At 49.5% G+C, this 19,306-nt stretch overlaps 1 long non-coding RNA gene across 2 annotated transcripts; it reads left to right on the top strand.

Annotated features, from left to right (window-relative positions):
• The first annotated feature begins 884 nt into the window (after positions 1-884).
• LOC121233489 lies at positions 885-18,950 on the top strand. 2 transcript variants are annotated; one of them, XR_005933024.1, is made up of 6 exons: positions 885-1,409; positions 12,513-12,671; positions 14,387-15,073; positions 15,546-15,887; positions 16,042-18,074; positions 18,425-18,950. It is a non-coding gene; the product is annotated as an uncharacterized LOC121233489 (long non-coding RNA). The 2 variants fall into 2 exon arrangements; XR_005933023.1 differs by lacking the exon at positions 16,042-18,074.
• The last annotated feature ends 356 nt before the right edge of the window (positions 18,951-19,306 follow it).

Here is a 19,306-nt window from a genome sequence, read left to right as displayed (position 1 = left end):
TTTCAGCATTGTGTGGTTTGTTTTGCATTGCAGGAAGCTTCAGGGGGGTCAACCAGAAAGGGGGTCTGATGGGGCATGTGAGCTGGCTGGAGGAAGGAAAGGCTGAAGTAACAACAGCCTTCCCGCTTTGCTGTTCTTTTGTGATTTCTCCAATTAGCGCTGAGCAGGAAAAGCAGTCACAATTAAAATGATACCTATTCAAGATGAAATTATAATTACTGTGGGTTGTTTATGCAAATTTGGCAAAGCACATAGGAGCTGAACAGAAGCCCTGAATCTCCTGCTCTAAAGGCTGTTCTCAACTGTAGTTATGGCTCAATGCAATACAATTTTCACCTTTCTGTTTTTCTTCTTTTTCATTTATTGCCTCTTTTCTGCTTTTTCTTGTGTTTAGGAAGAGTTGTATCCTGCTAAGCATGCTGTGAACTCTCTTATGGTGATTGCTCAGTAGGTGTTGAGAAAAACACTTCCAACCAGTCGAGAGCGGCAGAGGGTGCATAGCTGGACCTCCCTTGGCTTTAGTTGCTGGGCTATGCTGCTTTTTGTGGTGCTCAGCTAGCAGGACATGGACTCACGTGACTACAACTGGAAGGTGGTGCAAGCAGCAGGTGCTTTCTGAAGCACTCTTCAACCAGCTTTTGAGTTTCTTCTGGCACATTGGAGCCATTAGATCTGATTCTGGAAACAAATCCCACAAAGCAACATCTCCCTTAACACAGTCAAGGGAAATGGATGCTCTTGTGTCAGGAGCTGGCCAGCTAGGATCCTCAAGCCTTTCCCCATGCTACTGTCTACCCCCACCTTTTTTTTTTCCCATGTTCTTGCCCTGAGCAAGTTGATGGTTTGATCGCTGCACTTGTTTCTGTATTTGAAGCAGATGTTTCCGTGGTCACACAAGGCGAAGGGGCAGCCTGGCTGGAGGATATTGCTACAAGCTAGAAAGCATCAACATCACATCAGTTTCTCATTTGCTTCTTCTCACTTGACCTGACTGCTTGCTTAGCAACTGCTTGGTAATGTCTTCCTCACTGAGAGGGGTGTGTGGGTCCCCAAGGCTTGGTGGTCATGGTTGTGGGATTGAGAGACTGGATTTGCTCCAACAGAAGGGCAGCAGGGTTTTTCTAGCCTGTTAGAAATGGGGAGCTCGACTGATGGGACCAAGTCATCCTGGTCTTGCTCTGCAGGTCAGGTGGAAGCAGGGTGGAGCAGTGGTGAGGCTGTGGTGAGGGTTACTCTGTGCTTTGAACTCTGGGGCATCCCCAACTAGACAAGTCTGTGCATCCTCCCTGCCCCTTCCGTCTGCACTGAGAGATTCAGACCTGACAGGGAGGCAGGCGAGGAGACGTTTACATTGAGAAAGCTGAAGGCCAATTTGACATCCCTTGCAAGAAAGCCATGGCTCCCATCTGGTGAGTGGAAATGTTCATTCTGTAGGGTAAGAAAGTGCAGATACGGGTCTTAGAGTGGAAGGTGTAGTTCCAGTCTCCTGGGAGCAGTCAGGGCAGTAGGGAATCTCTCACCCTGGTTGATGGAGACATAGGCTCAGTTCTAGCAGAGGCTCCCAAAGTATTCAACTGGGAACCACTTTTAGTCTGTTAGTGTAGTTTGGTCCCCTGGGAAGCATCAAGTTGAAATGCAGTGCTATAATTAACAACCAACAGCTTAAATAATGTAAAGGAGCTGGGAGGCTGGAAACACATCCTCTCTCCCAGCAGAGGCTGTGGGGGTGTACAAGCAAGGCAAACATTGCCAGAAGGAATTAGTCCCTCAGATGGGGGCATGTCAAATAGCTGTCAGCGTGGGTTCCGATCTGAGGCAGATGACTGTAGGGAGGAACATGGTCAGCTTGGCACAGAGGTCTCATTATGGGTGTTTTCTCATTCCGTGGAACAGTGTATACTGGGATGAGGTGATACTTGTCTCCTCTTTTGGGAAGGTAGAAAGGACTCTTAGTGGATGCAGCTGAGCTGTGATGAGTTTCCTGTTCGCTGACCGCTGGCATAACGTTTGACTCAACTTCCCTAGTGACAGGAAACCAGCCGGCTGGGGTTGAGCTGCAGCCGGGCCACAGCAGTTCCACCAGGGGCAAATGAGGTTTGTGTTGGCCAGAGTCCTCTTGAGCTTCTCTTCCCCTTCACATCTGGGAGATAATTGGTAAATGGGCAGGCCAGCTATAGTGGCCAGGGACTTGGACTGTGAGGAAGAATTTATTTAACCCTGCAGGTGTTGTCATCACAGTTGATAGGCTTTTCCATGTGTGTCATGGTCAGGTTCATGTCCACAGCAATGTCTTTCATTCCTCCTTCCCTTCACCACTTCCATGACCACCAGCAGATGCATCTCTGTTTCCTTCAGCCAATCCCATGAGGAAGGAGAGAAAGCTGTGGCTGAGCCAAATGGTTGTATTTCACTTGGAAATAAGCAGATGGAACAGACAGATGGAAGAACAAAGCTATATATATATTTTTATTGCACAGATATCTAATAACCAATAAAATGGGTCTGGGACCACAAAAATCTCTGGCATGGTTGCCATGGCAATATACACACAATTCCAGTGAGATGCGTGAAAAAAATCTTTTGTGCTGTTAGGGAGCTTTCTAAAATAAAAATAAATGAGATTTAAATGAGTGATTACGGCTGCCTTGGGGAGCACCTGCCAAAAACTCTGGGCCAGACCATCTACAAGAGTATAGTGTGTTGGGTTTTTTTTGTTTTTTTTTTAAATTGCAACAATGGAAGAGTGTCCTTTGGAGCCAAAGCTGAGGGGCAACAGGAGGATTTACGTTTTGGGAAATTTTACGTATGAGTTGGCCTGTGGAAGTCTTTGTTTTGTTAGGGTGGTAGAAGTTTATATGAAGTCAAAAAGAAACAAGGCAAATTCATGGAAGGAAAATCTGGAGAGAGTTACTCAATGAAACTACAGCCAGCTCAGGAAGTCTGAAAATAATTGGGAGAAGAGACGAGGGAAGTGTCATTCTTGGTGATGCAAGTATCTGCCTGTGGCCACTGTGAAAGACAATACTCGGGGCACAGAGGGTTAAAATGACAGGGATTAAATGACATAAAAATAACAGATTTATAGGGATACAAGCCATTGTCTGCCCTGCCATCAGTCTGACATTTAGCTCATTGCTACAAGCAGGTGAAATGGTGAATTTGGTTGTCTTTGAATTTTTCATAAATGAAGTCCTGGGTAGAGGCAGCATGTTGGATGATTCCATTTGTGAGGCTTGAACATGGGGCTTGTTGGAGTTTCCATGTATTGCCATCTACCCCTGCAAGAGACTGAGACGGGATAGAAGTATTCACGATCTCACCATCTAAGTCTGTTCTAGTGGTAGTAATATCACAGTCCGTTATCTTCTGCATCTGGGCTTGCTGGGCTCTCCATGTGTGCATTCCCCAAGTGGCCAGTTCTCTCTTTGCTTTTCTCTGGGTTTTCACATCTCATGTTATCAGTCCCCACAGAAGCAGTCCTTGATCTATTTCCTGAAAAACTTGTTCTGCATATTTCATAGTCGAAGCACTGTTACCATGTCTTTGCTTACTTGAACGTGTCCTTTCAGAGTAGGACGGTGTTCTGTGTTCTGGATCAGTACGTTTCCTTCATTAATGAGTGCTGGCCTGAGTCCCGAAAGCAGGTGAGATTCTGAACTTGCTCTTAGCTTATGGCTGTGGTTGTCTCGGAGATGTCTGAGGAGAGTGGTGGTTCACCGAGTCTCTTGCCCTTGTGCTGTGATGTACTGCTGATGGGCAGCTTTCATGAAAATCAGTTGTTTCTACTGTAGGAAGGACTGGGTCAAAATCTACATCAGCCAAGGGCTTTTGGGCACTGCCAGCCCTCTTTGCGTCAAGGAGCCGGAGAGGAGTTGGGACTCTTCTCCAGAGAGCCGCAAACCTGCTGCTGTCCTCAAAACAGGCATTTGCCCATGGCTTAACACCAGAGAGATTCGGAGAGGTGGGTTGGGATCTAACTGGGGCCACATCACCAGGTTGGCCCTGAGAACTGAACCTTTTGGTGTTACCACCTGGGAGCATCTGCTGCTGCTTGCCCTGGCTGGAAACAAAAAACAGAGTGAAGGCTCTGGTATAGCTTTTATCCCTACCCATTCTTCCTGCCCTTGGTGGGAAGCAGGACAAGCTGCCCAAGACCAGGGTGGTGTGGATTAGGCCTGCCACATGCTCCCTTGGGTGCGGGGGGAGGCAGGTACCCCTGCCTGCCTTTGGGGCAGGGCCCATCTGCAGTGTAGCCTGGCAGTGGGGAGGCAGGCAGGGAAGCAGTGTTTATTCAGAGCAAGGAGGCAAGCTGCTGGGTGAACTCTGCGTGGGAAGGGAGCTGTGAAGTGTGACGCTTTGGGTGAATGAATTCTAGGCAGGCTTTCCTAGAATAGACCAGGTGGAGGTGAAGGGAAATGAATGTTGTGGACATTCAGCCCTCCAGGCTGAGCTGCCAAGGGTTGGGGCGGGCATGACACATACAAATGCCTTTGTTCTCTTCCAGCAGGTTTCTTCCCCCACTTGTGTGCCTCACTGGTGCCCTCTCAATCGCTCCTTTAGTTTGCAGACACTCACATTCATGCACAAAGCTACCACCAGTGCTTCAGTGAGTGAAGGGGTTGCCTGAGCTACACTGAACCTTGCTGCTGCAAAGTTTCACGCTACACTGATCTGCTCTGTGGCTGCTTCCATGAGGAAGAAGGGGAACTGTTAGCTTTTGTGAGCATGTGGAGATGGCTGCTGGATGAGAGCCCACCCTCATTCTTCAGTGGAAGCCGCCCATCGAGCCATTCCTTTCACTTTTCCAAGGCTGCAGAACACCTTCATTGGCAGAAGAAAGAGATTTTGTGTCACTGCACCCAAGACTCCTGTAGATTTCCAGAGAACAGGAAAAAAGAGAAATCCCAGTCAGATAAAACACTAGACCTTTTTTGCAAGGAATTTTCTGCCTGGGCACCCCAGCACTCTGAAGAAAGTGCCAGATATGGCTAGAGAAAGCAAGCACCTTTTACCCTGGACAGTAGGCTGGGAGCCTCCTAAAGCTGACCAAAAATTGATGAGTGGACTGCAGGAATCACACAGCATCACGCAGAGCTGTGGGCCTCGCACCATAGCTTTTCCCAGTCCTTAACCAGGCTTCTTGCCTTCACACAGAAGGGCATCAATACCGGGCCTTCCAGGACTTCTCTGGGTCTGGGGCTCACATGATTGCAGGCTATAGTGCTTTTTCACAGAATCTCGTGTTACAGACTCATTAGGAAATCTGAAAGAATTGTTCTGAGAAAATCCTTTAAAAGCTGACATGCCCAAATGCGTATTGGCTAGCAACAGTTTGAATCGCAGTGTTCCTTCATGCTCTTTGTTTCCCAGACCGCGTGGGCCAGTGTTTAATGCACAATCTGGATTTATCACTGGTTTATCTTAATGCAGGAAATTGTCAAAAAAAAAAAAACCCAAAAAGAAAAGAAGAGAGGGAGGAATGGGGGGGAGGGCTCATGACTGTTGGCAGCAAATTTTAATTTAGGTTTGGCAGATGAGGGGAGTTATTCATGGAAATCTTGTCCCGAAATAACACTGAGCCTGCCCTGCGTCAGCCAAGGCAGGCAGGCAGGCAGGCATGGAATTTGTCTCTTCTTCCCAGCCATGGGGCCGAGCAGCATGCAGGGGGTGAGAACAGGCATGCTGGGTCAGACCAAAGGGCATGTGGCTTGGTAGCTGCCTGCAGGCAGTGCTGTTTCTTGAAGCATGTGAGTAACAGGGCAGAGATAGACAGTCTGGCTCTGCTCATACATGTTTCTTCACCAAGAGCAGATTAGGGATTGTTTTATGGCTTAAAGTCCTGGTGAGATTTCCACGAGTGCATCTCGCCCCATGCCAAGCCTGTTGGTGGCTGTGGCTCCTGAGAAAAAAACTGAAGCTTGCAGTGTGCAAAAAGCACTGTCATGTATTTCTTTTGCACCTGCTGATTTTTCATTTCTTTTGAGTTCTGCCTTTCTAGTTCTTGAAGAGTAAGGAATGAGTGGTATTTGCTCCCCAGTCACTGTCTGAAGGTCTTGCAAACCTGTCACTGAACTCTCCTCGGGGCCAAAGATTTCTGGGTTAGGCCATCCCGTAGAGGAGCTGTTCCACACTTCTGATCTTTTATTCCTTTTAATTCTGTTAGAAGCTGCAACACAGACACCACATCAGTCCCCCATCCCTTCTTGTACTGCTATGGGAGAGAAAGGCTGAAACAATAACATTCCTCTGCCAGCAAAGCCAGAGCATCTTCTATGGACTGTGGGCCCAATCCATACTACAGCAAGGAGAAGGCAGCAGTAATCTTAAACAGGGATTACAGCTGTGCTGTGCAGAGGCTTCTAGGATGATTCACACACAGGACAGTGGCTGCTTGTGCCTGACAAGACCTGTGGTAGCCCAGAAGCATCAGATCTTCTGTGTGTGCAGATCAATATCCACCGTACGCTCTTGTTTTCCTGTGGGAAGTCCCAATATATAGGGACCATCTTATGCCCTTCCTGCCTGCACTCTGTTGCAAGGAGTCCTACATTAATGGAGCTGCTGGCTGGCAGGTGGTGGCTCATTCACTGTAGCTTCATCCCAAATGCAGTTTGACAGACCTCTGGTACAAGTCTAACTTCTCAGGAGCCTTTCACAGGGAAACAGGCAGCCCCTTCTTTGCCATGGGAGCAGGCAGTGTGTATTGCAGCCACTAAAGATCCTGACTTTTTGTTTCCTTGTAATGGTATAAACAGAAAGAAGTCTGTTAAGGCCCAGAGACGGATGAGGGGAACGGAGTAACAGCCAGGATCAGACCCAGGTCTATAGCACAGCAAACCGCATACTGCAGTGCTTCTACGGAAGCTGAGCATCACTGATGTTAGCGATGGGGAAACTAAGGCACACTGCCTGACTGAAACAACTTAGTTATCAAGCAGCCCAGAGCCAGGTGGAAATGATCCTGAGCTCTTTCTGCACTGGACCATCATACTGTTTAACCAGGACTGGGCTCCAGCTGCCCCAGGAAAACATGAAAGAACCTTGCAATGATGAACAGCTGCATTGCTTCAAAACATGACTTCCTTTTTACACTGCCTTTGCTCTGGTGTAACAAACTGGCTCTGTTTCATTCAAGCTGCTGCAGGATCAGGCCCTGAGATGCCGACCTTGGCCAAGTGATTGGCAGTTCCCTTCCTGTGGAGGCTTGCACTCTTCACGTGGTCAGCTCTGAGGAGCAAGCTGTGCTGCAACGTGGGAGCCGTGTAGGCGGCAGCTCTTTCAGAAAGGCCAGGGAGAGCTGGAAAATAGGCAAGTGCCTGACTGATCCTATCTGAACCTCACTCCTGCTGGCCTATTGCATCTGAATGAAAGTGGGTACCATGCAGGAGGGAAGGGGAGGACTGAGCAGGTCTTGCTCTCCTTGGGCAGCCAGGAAGACACCCACTGGGAACTCTCTCAGCCAGCCCTGCTGAAACAGGAGGCAGCTGCGTGAAAGATTGTTGCCCTGCCATCATCTGAGCCGAGACGTGCTTTATCTGGTGAGCCCCACCAGCTATCATGCTAAGCACACTTACTGCCTACCAGCCAGCCTCTGACCTCTGGCCATTTGGCCTGAGACAGCCCAACTAGAGAACAGCCCACAGGTCTCCAGGCTGGGAACTGGGCTAGCGCTGGTATGAGCCATTTTGTTTGGTGTGAATGCTTGGGAGTGCATAGGAAGGGAAGAATAAGACTAGGGAGATGGTTGGGCTGTGCCATGTAGGGAACCAAATACCTGACTGAAAAACCTCTTACTTCCCAGGTCCGTAGCGTCACTGCTTCTATTGTTTTTTCCAAAAGGACTTGTATGAGGCTGCTCTCATGCTTTGCCCAGGGAGGCAATGCCAGTATTAGAGTTCTTGGCTTCCTTCCTTCTGCCTCCACCCCTGTTTCTAGTAGGAAAGAGCAGAGAGGGAGGGACCTGGAGTAGTTGGAGGAGCTTTCTGCTTAATTGACTTCACAGCTGCTTTGCTGCCAGCCACAGCCCCATCCCAGGGGACAGTTAACATCATCTAGTCTGCAGAGTGCCACATCAAAGACCTGTGCTGTGGAAGTGCTACTCAGAGTAGACCTGATGAAGGCAAAGAATGGGAAATATAAAGGACCTCTGCAGCTCAGAGCTCTGCAAGGTGGGCTTAATCCCACCACCGCACGGGTCACCAGAGTCACAGGCCAGCCCTCGCAGATTTTCTCTGTGTCTTTACAGACCTTTTTCCAGGTCTGGGACAGTTGCCCTTGGTGTGTGGCAGAGTGAAGAGAGATGAAGACCCGGGTGCTGTACTGAAGCTCTGTGTCCTCACAGCTGTGCTCTCAAAGGACCCATCATCTTCTCTCCGCTGAGCACTGGGGGCACATCCTTGTGACAAGCCTGACCTTGACATTGCTCCACACTCCAGGAAAGCGTGGGCCGAGGGGCCCACTGAGCGGTGGGAGGTCTCCACAACCACAAGTGTTGCTTGGCAGCTCAGAGAGAGGGTGCTGGCTCCAGGCACAGCTCAGCCTCAGCTCTTGCTCACTGGCACCTGTCAGCAGATGCTGGCCCCGAGGAACTGGAGTGGTGCCTGGCTCTTACAACACTAATTCCCCTGGGGCCAGGCGAGTGCAGCCGCAGCAGTGAGCAGCATGGGATCAAGATTCTCTTCCGCTGCCAATGCTACCTCTGTGGGTCAATGAAGCCAAGTCATGGGCTGGCATTGCTTTTACGTGCTCCCACGCATGTGTCTCCCTGCATAGCAGAATAATGCTGCAGAATAATGACCAGGGACTTCTAGGGAGGTTTGAAATACCCCCTGGCCTGTTCTGCCACTTGGAGGAAACCGTGGCTCTGCCCAGCCCCTGTGTCTCCCACCTTGCCTTGTTTCTAAGCCCCTGGATGGCTATGGAGTGGCACAGGGAGATGGTGAGGGCAGAATGTGTTTAATCATGAGCATGCTGCTCCTTTTCACCGTTACAGGTTTTGTGCTGTCCAGAGAGAATGAGGGAGCTGAGCCTGCTCCCCACAGCATTCTTAAGCCTCACAGCATCCCTGTTTTCTCTCTCTCACACACACCCCCACACCCACACACGTACATCTGTGGCACAGCGTGCCAGCATCCTTCCTGCTCCCCTCACGGAGCCAGACTGGGGCCCTCCCTGCCTGCCTTGGGAGGGCAGGCAGGGAGGGCCCCAGTCTGGCTCCGTGAGGGGGAGCAGGAAGGATGCTGGCACTGTAAATAGCAAGTCATTTCCATTTCAATGCTCCTGCTGCGGGGAAGGGCTGGGCCTGGGTGTGTGGGTGCAGACTAGCTCCTTTCTGCCTCTCCCTACCTTGTGCTTCTTCTCCGCAGAATTTTCCTGTCATCGTATGCGCCCTGCTCCCTCACCTTCATATCTGCCCACCACTCTCTCTTTTGCTTTATTCTACCGAACCATCTTTAGATGGGGCTTGAGTTACCTCTCCCAGGGCTTTGAGGTGGCAGTGAGCCAGAGAGCCCAGCGCAACACGACTGCAAAGCAGAGTTGCAGCCAGCTGCTCATCCTTCACTTGCGGTCTCCTGGTTCTCAGGGCCACGAGGCTGGAAGCTGCTGTTTAGAGCCCTTTGGGTCTCCCCAGGCCCATGAGAGCTCCCAGCTCCCAGTGGAAATGAGTCCAGTTCATAGCTCTGTCACCTAGTGTGACATTGATTTTTCACCAGCCTCTCTGAATTCAGTTTCCCTATCTTAGGAAAAGAGTCTCTGGCTGCCTTAAACACCAGTGATCCCCACTGCTCAATGCCAGATCTTTGAATTCAGGGATCCTTGAATTCAGGGGAGACTTCCATCGCAGGCAGGGAGAGACAGGAGAGCCATTGCTGAGCCGTTCTGAGTCCATATATCTGTCCACCCCTTCTCGTCTGTCTACCCGCTGCCAAGGCAGGGGAGTGTGAGATCTCCTAGTGGAAAAACAGAGGGAGAAGGGGGAGAATTGCCAAGTGCAACAAGGCAGAAGCAGGAGGCAGTTAGACGCTGTGCCAAACAGAGATGTCAGTCACTCCTTCCGCACCAGGCAGGCTGCGAAAGGAGCTGGCGTCCTGGCAGCCGAGCAGTACAGCAGAAGCGGCTCTCTCCTGCCATGGAAACAGAGCCCGCAGCTCGGAGCAGCAGCCACCTGCACGGGCTGGTGTAGTTCATGCCTGTGTCCCTGCACAGGGCCATTCCTGCTTCCTCCAAGGTATAACCCAAGTGACAGCAGTTTACAGTCACCAGCTTCTCGGTGCTCCCCTTCTCTTGCTTAAGTGTGCTTCTCTCCCTGCTGAATTTCCACTGTATGTCGGGGATCTAGGGCTCAATCTCTCACTAGCCCAGCCCTCCTTGAACACTGCCATGATGTTTGTGCCCCAGGAGGGGAGGTGAGTGGTCCCTTGCCCAAAGATACCAACTGACATGCGCAAAGACAGAGGCGAGGCAGTGGCACATCATGGAGTTTCAGAAACTGGCTTTTATCAAAGCTTTGGCTTGCCCAGGGTCCTCTATGCGCAGTTAGTGCTGGGTCTGTAAGAAGAGCCAGTATTGGACACTAGCTGGCAGAAAGAGACCCTGGCCTAGTTTTCCTGCCCTGTCTGGCTCTTCAGGACAAAAGAAAACAGACTAGGCCAGCAGTCATTGCAGGCAGGTTGTGGGGGGCCGTTCAGTGCCTCTGCAAAAGCAAACACTCTACTTCAAGCACCAGTCCACTTCTAAGCCCCATCTTTGGCACAAATTCCTGTAGGAGAAGGCCTTGATGTAGGTCACAAAGCATGAGAGAGCCGGGGGGAAAATATGTGCGAGATAGCCAGCACCTTGCTCCAACCTTCTGCTGTCTCCTCAGCTCTGGCGCCAGCCGTGTGCTGGCAGCACACACCATCTCCAAACACCGCCTCCAGCGCAGGAGACAGCAGAGGAGGAAACACGGAGGTGACATAAAAAACAGCATTTGCTTTCTTGGCCATCTGTCACAGTGTCGCAGTCGCCTTCCCAAACACATCCCAGCTCAGCGCTGGCTGGGAAAAACAGGGAGTTATTTTGGTTCATCAGCATCCAGCAGGAGCGGGACGGTAGATCGCACGTAGCGAGCAGGCAGGCAGCGTTCAGCGTCGGGACCGCTGGCTTTATTGCTGGGATAGGACACAGCACCCTGTGTACCCCGAGCCACCAGTGGGGTTCAGTCACTGCAGGAGTGTCCACCAGCATCTTTGCTGCTCCCTGTTAAGTGTCTCCAGCTGCAGGGCTCCTCCCTCTGCCTCACTGACCTTCACAATGGAGAGCTGATTTGTCTGAAGATTTGGCCGTGATCTTGTGGCTGTGGTCAGGGAGATGTACGCCACTGCCAGATGGAGGATCCCACATTCCCACTTGTCTCCCCTGTGATGGCACTGGCAGCAAATGGATCCTCGCTGTGAGTCGGGCCAGGGAGCTGATCCAGAGAACTCAGGACAAAAAAACCCCAATATTCAGCCAGATCAGCTCCCTGATCTGCCTCACTGGTGGGCACAGGAGAGGGGATGGGAGGAGGGAACTCCTTTCTCTGGTGGCTGTCTGCACTGGTGTGCGATCGTGAATTTGCAATTTCAGCTGGTGTAAGCGTGCAGTCAGTGCAGGACCTGATTTAGCTATGCAGGGCTTCACACAAGGGACTGTGCATACTCAGAGCCTGTTCTCAGCAGCTCGGTGGGTTTGTGGCAGCCTGCAGACAAAGCAGTGAGGTGCTCAGGGCCAGTTTCAACCCCAGCAGAGCACAATGGGCTCCCTGTGTTCAGCTTGAATATAGCAGCCATGACAGAGCTCTCTGGCCTTCAGGAGATGTTTTCCTCAAGCCCTGCTCTGGGTACACTTCCCCCACTGTCTTCTCATTTTCCTAATCACGAGGCAGAGACCCCAGAGCAGACACAGCGAAGGCTGGCAGAGTTTTGACAGATTTCATAAGGAGCATTAATAGCGCAAAACTGGAGGTTGTTCTGTTGGAGGACTTCAGCTCCTTCCGTATTCATTTCTCAGGCAATTCATTACCCAGCTGAAATTATTCCTTGATTAAAAAGACAGGTAAATCTTTTACATTGAGCTTGGGATTTCAGGAGGAAATAACTTGCAGGAGACCCACACAAAGCAAACCATGACAAGAATGGCTTAGAATTGGTTGCTCTAGGATATTTTTAAGTGGAGTCATTTCCTTGGAGTAGCCTGGATTCACAGGGAGATTGTCCCAGCTGGGCAAAGGGACTAAATTTGAAAGAAAATGGGGAAGAAAAATGGGGGAGGGGCAAGAAGAGGAGGTTAGACATTTTGACATAGGCAAAGTGACAAGAGCCAATTTTGTAATAAAAAGTTATTTTATTGTCACATTGCAATAAATGGAGACTAAAAGAAGGGAGGAAAAGCCTGAGAAATGGAAATGACATGTGGCAGCTGGACTAAGGCAAAGCAAGCCAAGTTTTATCACGAGATTTTAATGTTTTGTCTCTTTCTGTTTATTTCCCAAGCTCCAAAATTACCCGTCAGCAGGAAGCCAATGCCACATACTCCCACCATCTCTGCATTGTGATCCAAATTCAAAGTGGGAGTAAAACTTCCCAGCTCCACTGCAGTGAACTGATCTACAGCGAAGACTTGATGTTGAGTAAGGGAGCAACAGGTCCCATGTAAGTTACTTTGGGCAAGGCATTTATTACTGTTGCAGATGGCAGACTTGGTGGCATGTTACCTCCGTTTTCCCGAAGTGCCTCATCACAGCCAGAAAAGAAAAAGCAAGGGAGAAGCTCCCAGAAGACAAGGGGCTTCTGCACAAGGACTCTGGTGCCTTGAACAAGGACACCAGGATATGTAATACATTTGCACACTGGGAAGAAAGGTGTGAGTAATGCAAGACGAGAGTTTGAAAGGAGCCTGGTAAAACAGAGAAATGGCACTGAAATCACACCTGTGATGGGGTTCAGTAGGAACAAATGCACAGTTCTGCAAACCTGCATTGATCATCAGCTACACAAATTGTGGATGGGGGACAATGAGCTGGGGAGCAGCTGTACAGGAATGGTCCTAGGGTTTTAGTGGATCCAAAGCTGAGGGAGAACTCTTCTAAAGCTGTTTTTTGGGGAGCTTGAGAAATACCTTTCACAATGTGACAGCCTTTCCCTCCTCTTTCCTGTAGCAGTACACAGTTCCTGTTAGTTGTGCCAGCAGTGTTGCCTGGGGTCTGCAGGGTGAACCAGAGAATGAACTGACCAACATGGAAACCTATGTTTAGTGTTAGTTTACTATGGGTTTTTTTCAGGTTCCCTGATCTGGTTCACAGCATGACTCCCCTATGTGTGAAGTGGGGAGGCACGAAGAGACAGCAAGGATGCAAGGAGCTGGGGATGCTCTAAGCTGTAGCTGCCACAAGCTTTAGCACATAAAAGCACAGTCCTAAACAATCCCCTCCTCCAGAAACAGCCATAACTGTGAGGCTCAGCTGGGCATTTCTACCATAACAAAGAGGGGAGTGCTGATGCTGAGCTTTGGCATTGCTGTTCTTTGAGTTCTTCATCCCACAACCCCCTACACATGAGGAGGGAGCTATAAAAAGGGACTTTGGCCCAGTGCATCCAAATGGCCAGCTGTGTTTCTTTGTGTTTTGTTGCCAGGTGTTGTTCCCTCCTGCCTGTTAAAGGCTAACCTGGTATATACCTTGCAGAGAATAATGGAGCTCTTAGTCATCCTAAAGCCCTGAAATAAGACACCTGCAGGCAGCAGGCCTGAGCCATTTAAAGTAACTATGCATGTGGCAAATTCCTAAGCAGCCGAGGTTCTTACCAACTCCTCTCTCCCATCAGCCTTTGCTGCTTCACCTAGAGCCAAGGAGAAGGAGCTGGGTTTGTTGTGGCTCATCCAGCAGTGCTTTGTGCAAAGTGCTTTGAAATCAGCACCTCAAACACAAGAGGATAGGAGTGGGCAGAGCCGTTTGTACCACTGTGAAATGTGGTCAGTGCAGAGGAGTACTTTGGAATTGCTTTTCAGCCCAAGGGAAAAATAAGATGTCAGGTCTTGACTTGATATTGTAGCAACATCCAGAACTCCCTGCCACCACAGAGCTGCCTTTTTTCCTTTTTGTTCCCATTTATTTGGGAAGCATGTAAAGCTGAAAATGGTTTTAACCCCAAAGCTAAAGAAATATCCCTAGTGATACAGCCCAGGCAGATGGAAGTGTGAAAAAAAGCCACAAACTACAGGAATGGTGCAAATGTGATTAGTACCTCCCTTCTTGCACCCCCTGCTCACCCCAGTGTTTATTACATTTCTGTACAACGAGATGACAAACAGTCAGCGCTGAGTGAAATGTGTGCGTAATTTTTCATCCCCCCATGCCTTGTTTCCCCAGGCACTTTATAAACTCCATAATGAAATGCAGCCACCTGGCACACAGCACGCTGCCTAGCAGGGAGAGAGAAGGGGAACCTGAGCCAAGGATGCAGAGTAAGTCCAGCATTTTTCTAGGCATGATCCTTCAAGCGCTGTGATGAAAAGAACAACATCATGTTTGTTCCTACCTGTGCAACCTCTCTGAACCATCCCTGGTCACTGGGAAACTGCTATCTGTACCAAATACAAAGTCTTTGCTCCATGAAACAGGGATGTGTAGTCTCACAAGGGACTTGCTAGAAAAATTGTGTGCACCTGGGTAAAGCAGCCTATTTCCTGAAGCTCCTCAGCCAGAATGATTGCTTCACTTTGCCTTGTCACATTCGTGGTGGAGACATTCAGTTTTGTCCTAGTAGAAGGGAGCTCCAGTACAACCAGCGGCTATTAAATCTCTGGGTTTCTATGAGAAAGCATGGCCAAGGCAGATCTAGAAGTGTCACTGTCAACTCCAGCTTGTACCCTGGAGGTTTCTATCAGCCCAGGGTAGACCTGATCATGAAACAGAGCTTCTGGAAACCCACCACCTGAGACAGACTGAGCAGCAAAGACAGGAGAAGGGGCAACCAGCACAGTTGATTCAGCACTGACCATACACAGCCAGTCTTTGAGGCCAGCCAACTGCTTGCATGCTGTAATCATGATGGAGGTAAGTGCAGATTAAACCTGTTGTCCTTTCCAGCTGTAACCCTCTGGCATGCTGCAAATGGCCCAGGGCAAGTCCTGTCACACTAGGATCGTTGGCATGCTCCTGCATGGGCGCGGGAGGTTTAGTGGCCCGCTGGCTCCCTGGTTTGTGAAGTGTGGGATGGAGAACAATGAGCCTTGCTGTGTACATGGGTCACTAAACCACCCTCACTGCAGTCTGGGGGGTTTAGGGGTTTTAACATCTCCCTGGAGATGAAGAACTGGGCCTTGCAGAGTATTGCAGGTCAGTGGGTAGTAGTGTTCAATTTCCAGGCTGGTCCTTTTGCAGTAGTGTGGCAGCTGGCATAGCACACACCAAGCTGGATGGCTGTCTGTACTGGGAATTCATTGCAACCAATTAGTCTGATTTTCAATTATCTGAGAGAACGAACTTAGCTAATTAAAGCCTAATTACATTTTGCCTGTTTCTTCAGCTGTCTTGTCCTATTAAACCTCCATTTTGGGACTCAGTGAGGCAAGAGGGGAGTATGCACAGCTGCACAGAAACCTGTAAGATGTGAACACTTGTGGGTCCTGCCAGAAAGGATGACTCTGGATTTAACCCCACGTGCATGAAAGCCTGAGCCATGCCCGGGCAGAGCGCCAGCATCCAGCAACAGCCAGGCAGCTGTCATGGAAAGGGAACAGTGCCCTGAGCTTGCTTTCATGCACACCTTGTTTTCCTGGAAGGTGCAGTGTTCTGCACAAGCACCTGCATCCATCCTCACTCTCATGCTTGTGTACCAGCCTTGAACAACACCAACAGACACGCTAAGGTAACAAAACTGTCTCTTTAATGAAGAATCAGAGTTGTGTAGCTCTGCAGTTCCAGCCCCTTTTCCAGAAAGGTCACTCTAGTTGCTTGCTGCCACAGGGTAGATGTTTCTCCTGCCTTTTCTTGATTATTGCCTTGATCATCTCCACTTCCAGTGTCACATCCACAGTGAGAATGAGGTGATAACTCGTCCTCACAGTACTGGACCCTTTCAGAAGAACTGGAGCATCACAGGAAGGATGGATCTTGTCTCCTTTCCCCCTAGAGTCACTCAGAGCAAACCCAAAAGTGGTGGTGTTCACCAAAGGCACGTATCAGTAAGGCACAGCTGGTGCTGCATAAATCATAAAGAGCCAGTCAGCCCACAGGGAAAGAAAAGGCATATCTGACAAGGGATTCTGATGCTGTGTCCTCTAATCTCACAGCTCCTTGCTAGGAGATTAAATCTACCTGCAGAGGTGGTATCTTCAAAGGTGGTCACTGGGGCAGGAGAAACCCATTCATCTGAGAAGCAATGTTCAGACAGGTCTCATTAACTCAAAAAGAGCAAACATGTTTGATTTAATAGCTGCTGCCTGACTGCGCCCTAACAGAGAGCACTTTGCCACGGCCAGGACTCATGATCCTGACCAGCTGAATACCACAGGCTGACAAAGTGCCAAAACTGCTGCCTTCACCTTGAAGTCATCTGTGACCTGCAGCCAGGATTGCCACGCAGACCCATCTCTCAGCTTCTTGCACTACTGTGCTAAAATCTTCGTCATTAAAAAGACATTTTTGCTTTGTTGTTGATTAACCTGCCTTAAATTAATGATGTGAAAACATCATCCACACTAATGAGCTTCTGGGAAGGATGAGAGGCAAAGGCATCTCTGAAGCTAGACTTCTGTTATACTTACAACCTAAAATACATGTAGATGAGCAGCGTTTTTCAGATCAGAGACAGTCACTTTGGATACATGTTCATGTCTTTGAGCGTTGCCAGTGCCCCCACCACTTTCCAGCATGTTGACAGCGATATCTTCGGGGATGTGCCAAACCGTACTGATTGTTGGCAGCATTCTGATTTTCTCTTAACTGAATATTCCATAACCATGTACTCATGAAACAAACAAGTCCAAGAAATTGCCTGTCTCTAAAATCACAGGAGCACAAACTTGACCAGACTGCTGGGGAATTGGTTGGCTAAGTCATCTTAATGGGGGAACTAGTGTGAACCCAAAGAGGTATCCAATACCATGCAACAGGCAGTTGTCAAGGCTGTTGAGGATGTTTTGTGCTTCCCTGTGTTCACTGTTTTTCCAAAGACATATTCTCCAGGACTAAAACCAGGGGTTTCCAGTCCCTCATTCATACTTGAGAAAACCAAGTTGGATTCAGAAAGCCAAACAACTGCTTTAAAGACATCTATGCTTGCATGTAAATCCATCAGATCTAGTGAGATACTCACTCTGCTCAGACAGCACAGTCCAAAGCAATGTCCTTGAATGCACCGTAGTCTTAACTGTCATTTTGCCACTGCCTAGGGACTGTTCAGGTCAGGTTGTTGGCACAGGTCTGAACCTTGCCAAGAACCATTCTCACAAGTTAACAGTATCATCGGTCAAATTCCAGTGCCCAGGAACGTTCCTGGTGCTGTTCATTTTCCTAGTACAGATGGAGCTGTAAGATCCGTGTTTTATACCGAGGACTCTAAATGCTCACACAATCCCATAACAGCTCTGATTTGGCAAAGAGCAAGAGGGACAACCCACATTTATTTAGAAGTGAGCTTTCTGTGCCCCAGGTTTTGTGGTGGGTGCCAGGTGCTCTGCACACCTCAGGAGGGAGCAAGCCCTGTGCCAGGCTAGCAACTCCAGGCAGGCTCAAGCATGGGGCCAGGGCAGAATGGGGGATCTGAGGAATTCCAGGCCAAAATGCCATCAGCAGCCACAGCAGCAAAGCAGCTGGGAAGACACAGAAACCGGGAAACATTTCCCTTTCAAACAGAGAAACTGGTAGGCAAGTCTCTGAAGCTGTGAGACAATGCTGACTCTTGAATTCTGTCATCGTTTGGCTTCAGTTCTCCTTTGAGTACCTGACTCATGGCATCAACTTGTCCATCTCTGGCAGAGCTGGACTACAGAGGCTTTATCTGGAGGCTAATGGCTCTCACACAGCCAATACAAGAGAACCATACTGAGCTGCAGTGGGGATTTATGGAGCGATGTTCCTGAGTAATTGCACTGCGTATTTCAAGCCATCTCCCTGCTAAGTGAACCCCTACATGCACTGCCTCAGCTTCCTTAATAGAGAATAGGCTCACAAAGCTGCTGATTTAACCAGCACTAAATTCAATATGAGGATCAGCTGGACAAACCTGACACTCTTGCTTGAGGGCTGGCTTGGGAGGGGAGATGGAAGTGGCTTTTTGCCCACTGATGGGAGGGCAGGAGGGAGACACAGGAGATTTCCATTCTTGCTCAATGGTCCCCCTTTGGGGAGCACAGCAGCCTGGAGACCTTGCCAGAGCTCAGAAGACCTGTGTTTTCTTCTTAGGTCTGTCATGTGGCTTTAGGAAAAGTGGTCTGTTACCTCTTTTCCAGCCCCCAAACTGCCTGCCTCATCTTGGAGACCAGCTTTGGGACCTTCATCGCTTGGGATGCAGGTAACTGTAAGCAGGCTGCGAACTGGGATCACAGCATCCTTCTGTGGGCTCAGCTGGGATGAGGGCTTGTCCATGACTGCTCTCTTGAGCATACGTACTTGGAGAGACGCACGTGTCCTTCGTGTTAGCCAGCTGGGGACGTGCCTGAAGCCAGGCCAGAGGTCTGGCAGGGAAACCAGGTGGTGGCGGAGCATCCCAGACCCACCCATGAGAGGGGTCCAGCCCCTCACCCCCATCAGCACTCGGTTTCAAACCTGCAGAGATCCACTCCAGCCATTCCCCAGGTTTTCCAGGGCAATGTGTGTCTGGAACAACCTGGTTCCCTTCACTTACCTACAGAACAAGCCCAGAACTGCCAGACAAGAGACAGGAAACTGCTACTTACCTAATTTGATTTTATTTTACTTCTTTTTTATTTTTTGTGCTCTCAGAAATGTGTTCAGTCTGGATTGAGGTTACAACCTGGGTAATGCCTCCCTGCCTAAAAAAAAAGCTGTTACCATAACAACCTGACTCTGTGCTTCATTACCATGGCAATTCTCAGGAATTATTAAATACTGTGTATGTTTGGTGCACGCGCTCCAGTACATCTGGTGCCAGGCTCAGGTTGGGATCCTCCCTCCCCCCTAATCTGTTTGTCTGTCTCATCTTGTTTAACTCTTTCATTGCCCTCAGCCAAGACTGCCAGGGCAGGAAGAAGGAGGTGGGTGTCGTTTGGGACTTGGTTTGGGTTTTTCCCCACTGCAGGCAGGACTGTATGACCCGGCTTGATG

Source organism: Aquila chrysaetos, chromosome 8 (assembly GCF_900496995.4).
Source record: "Aquila chrysaetos chrysaetos chromosome 8, bAquChr1.4, whole genome shotgun sequence".
In the NCBI taxonomy this organism is placed as follows: domain Eukaryota; kingdom Metazoa; phylum Chordata; class Aves; order Accipitriformes; family Accipitridae; genus Aquila; species Aquila chrysaetos.
Note: the sequence above shows the minus strand (reverse complement) of the source record. Positions and strands in the feature narration are given on the sequence as shown.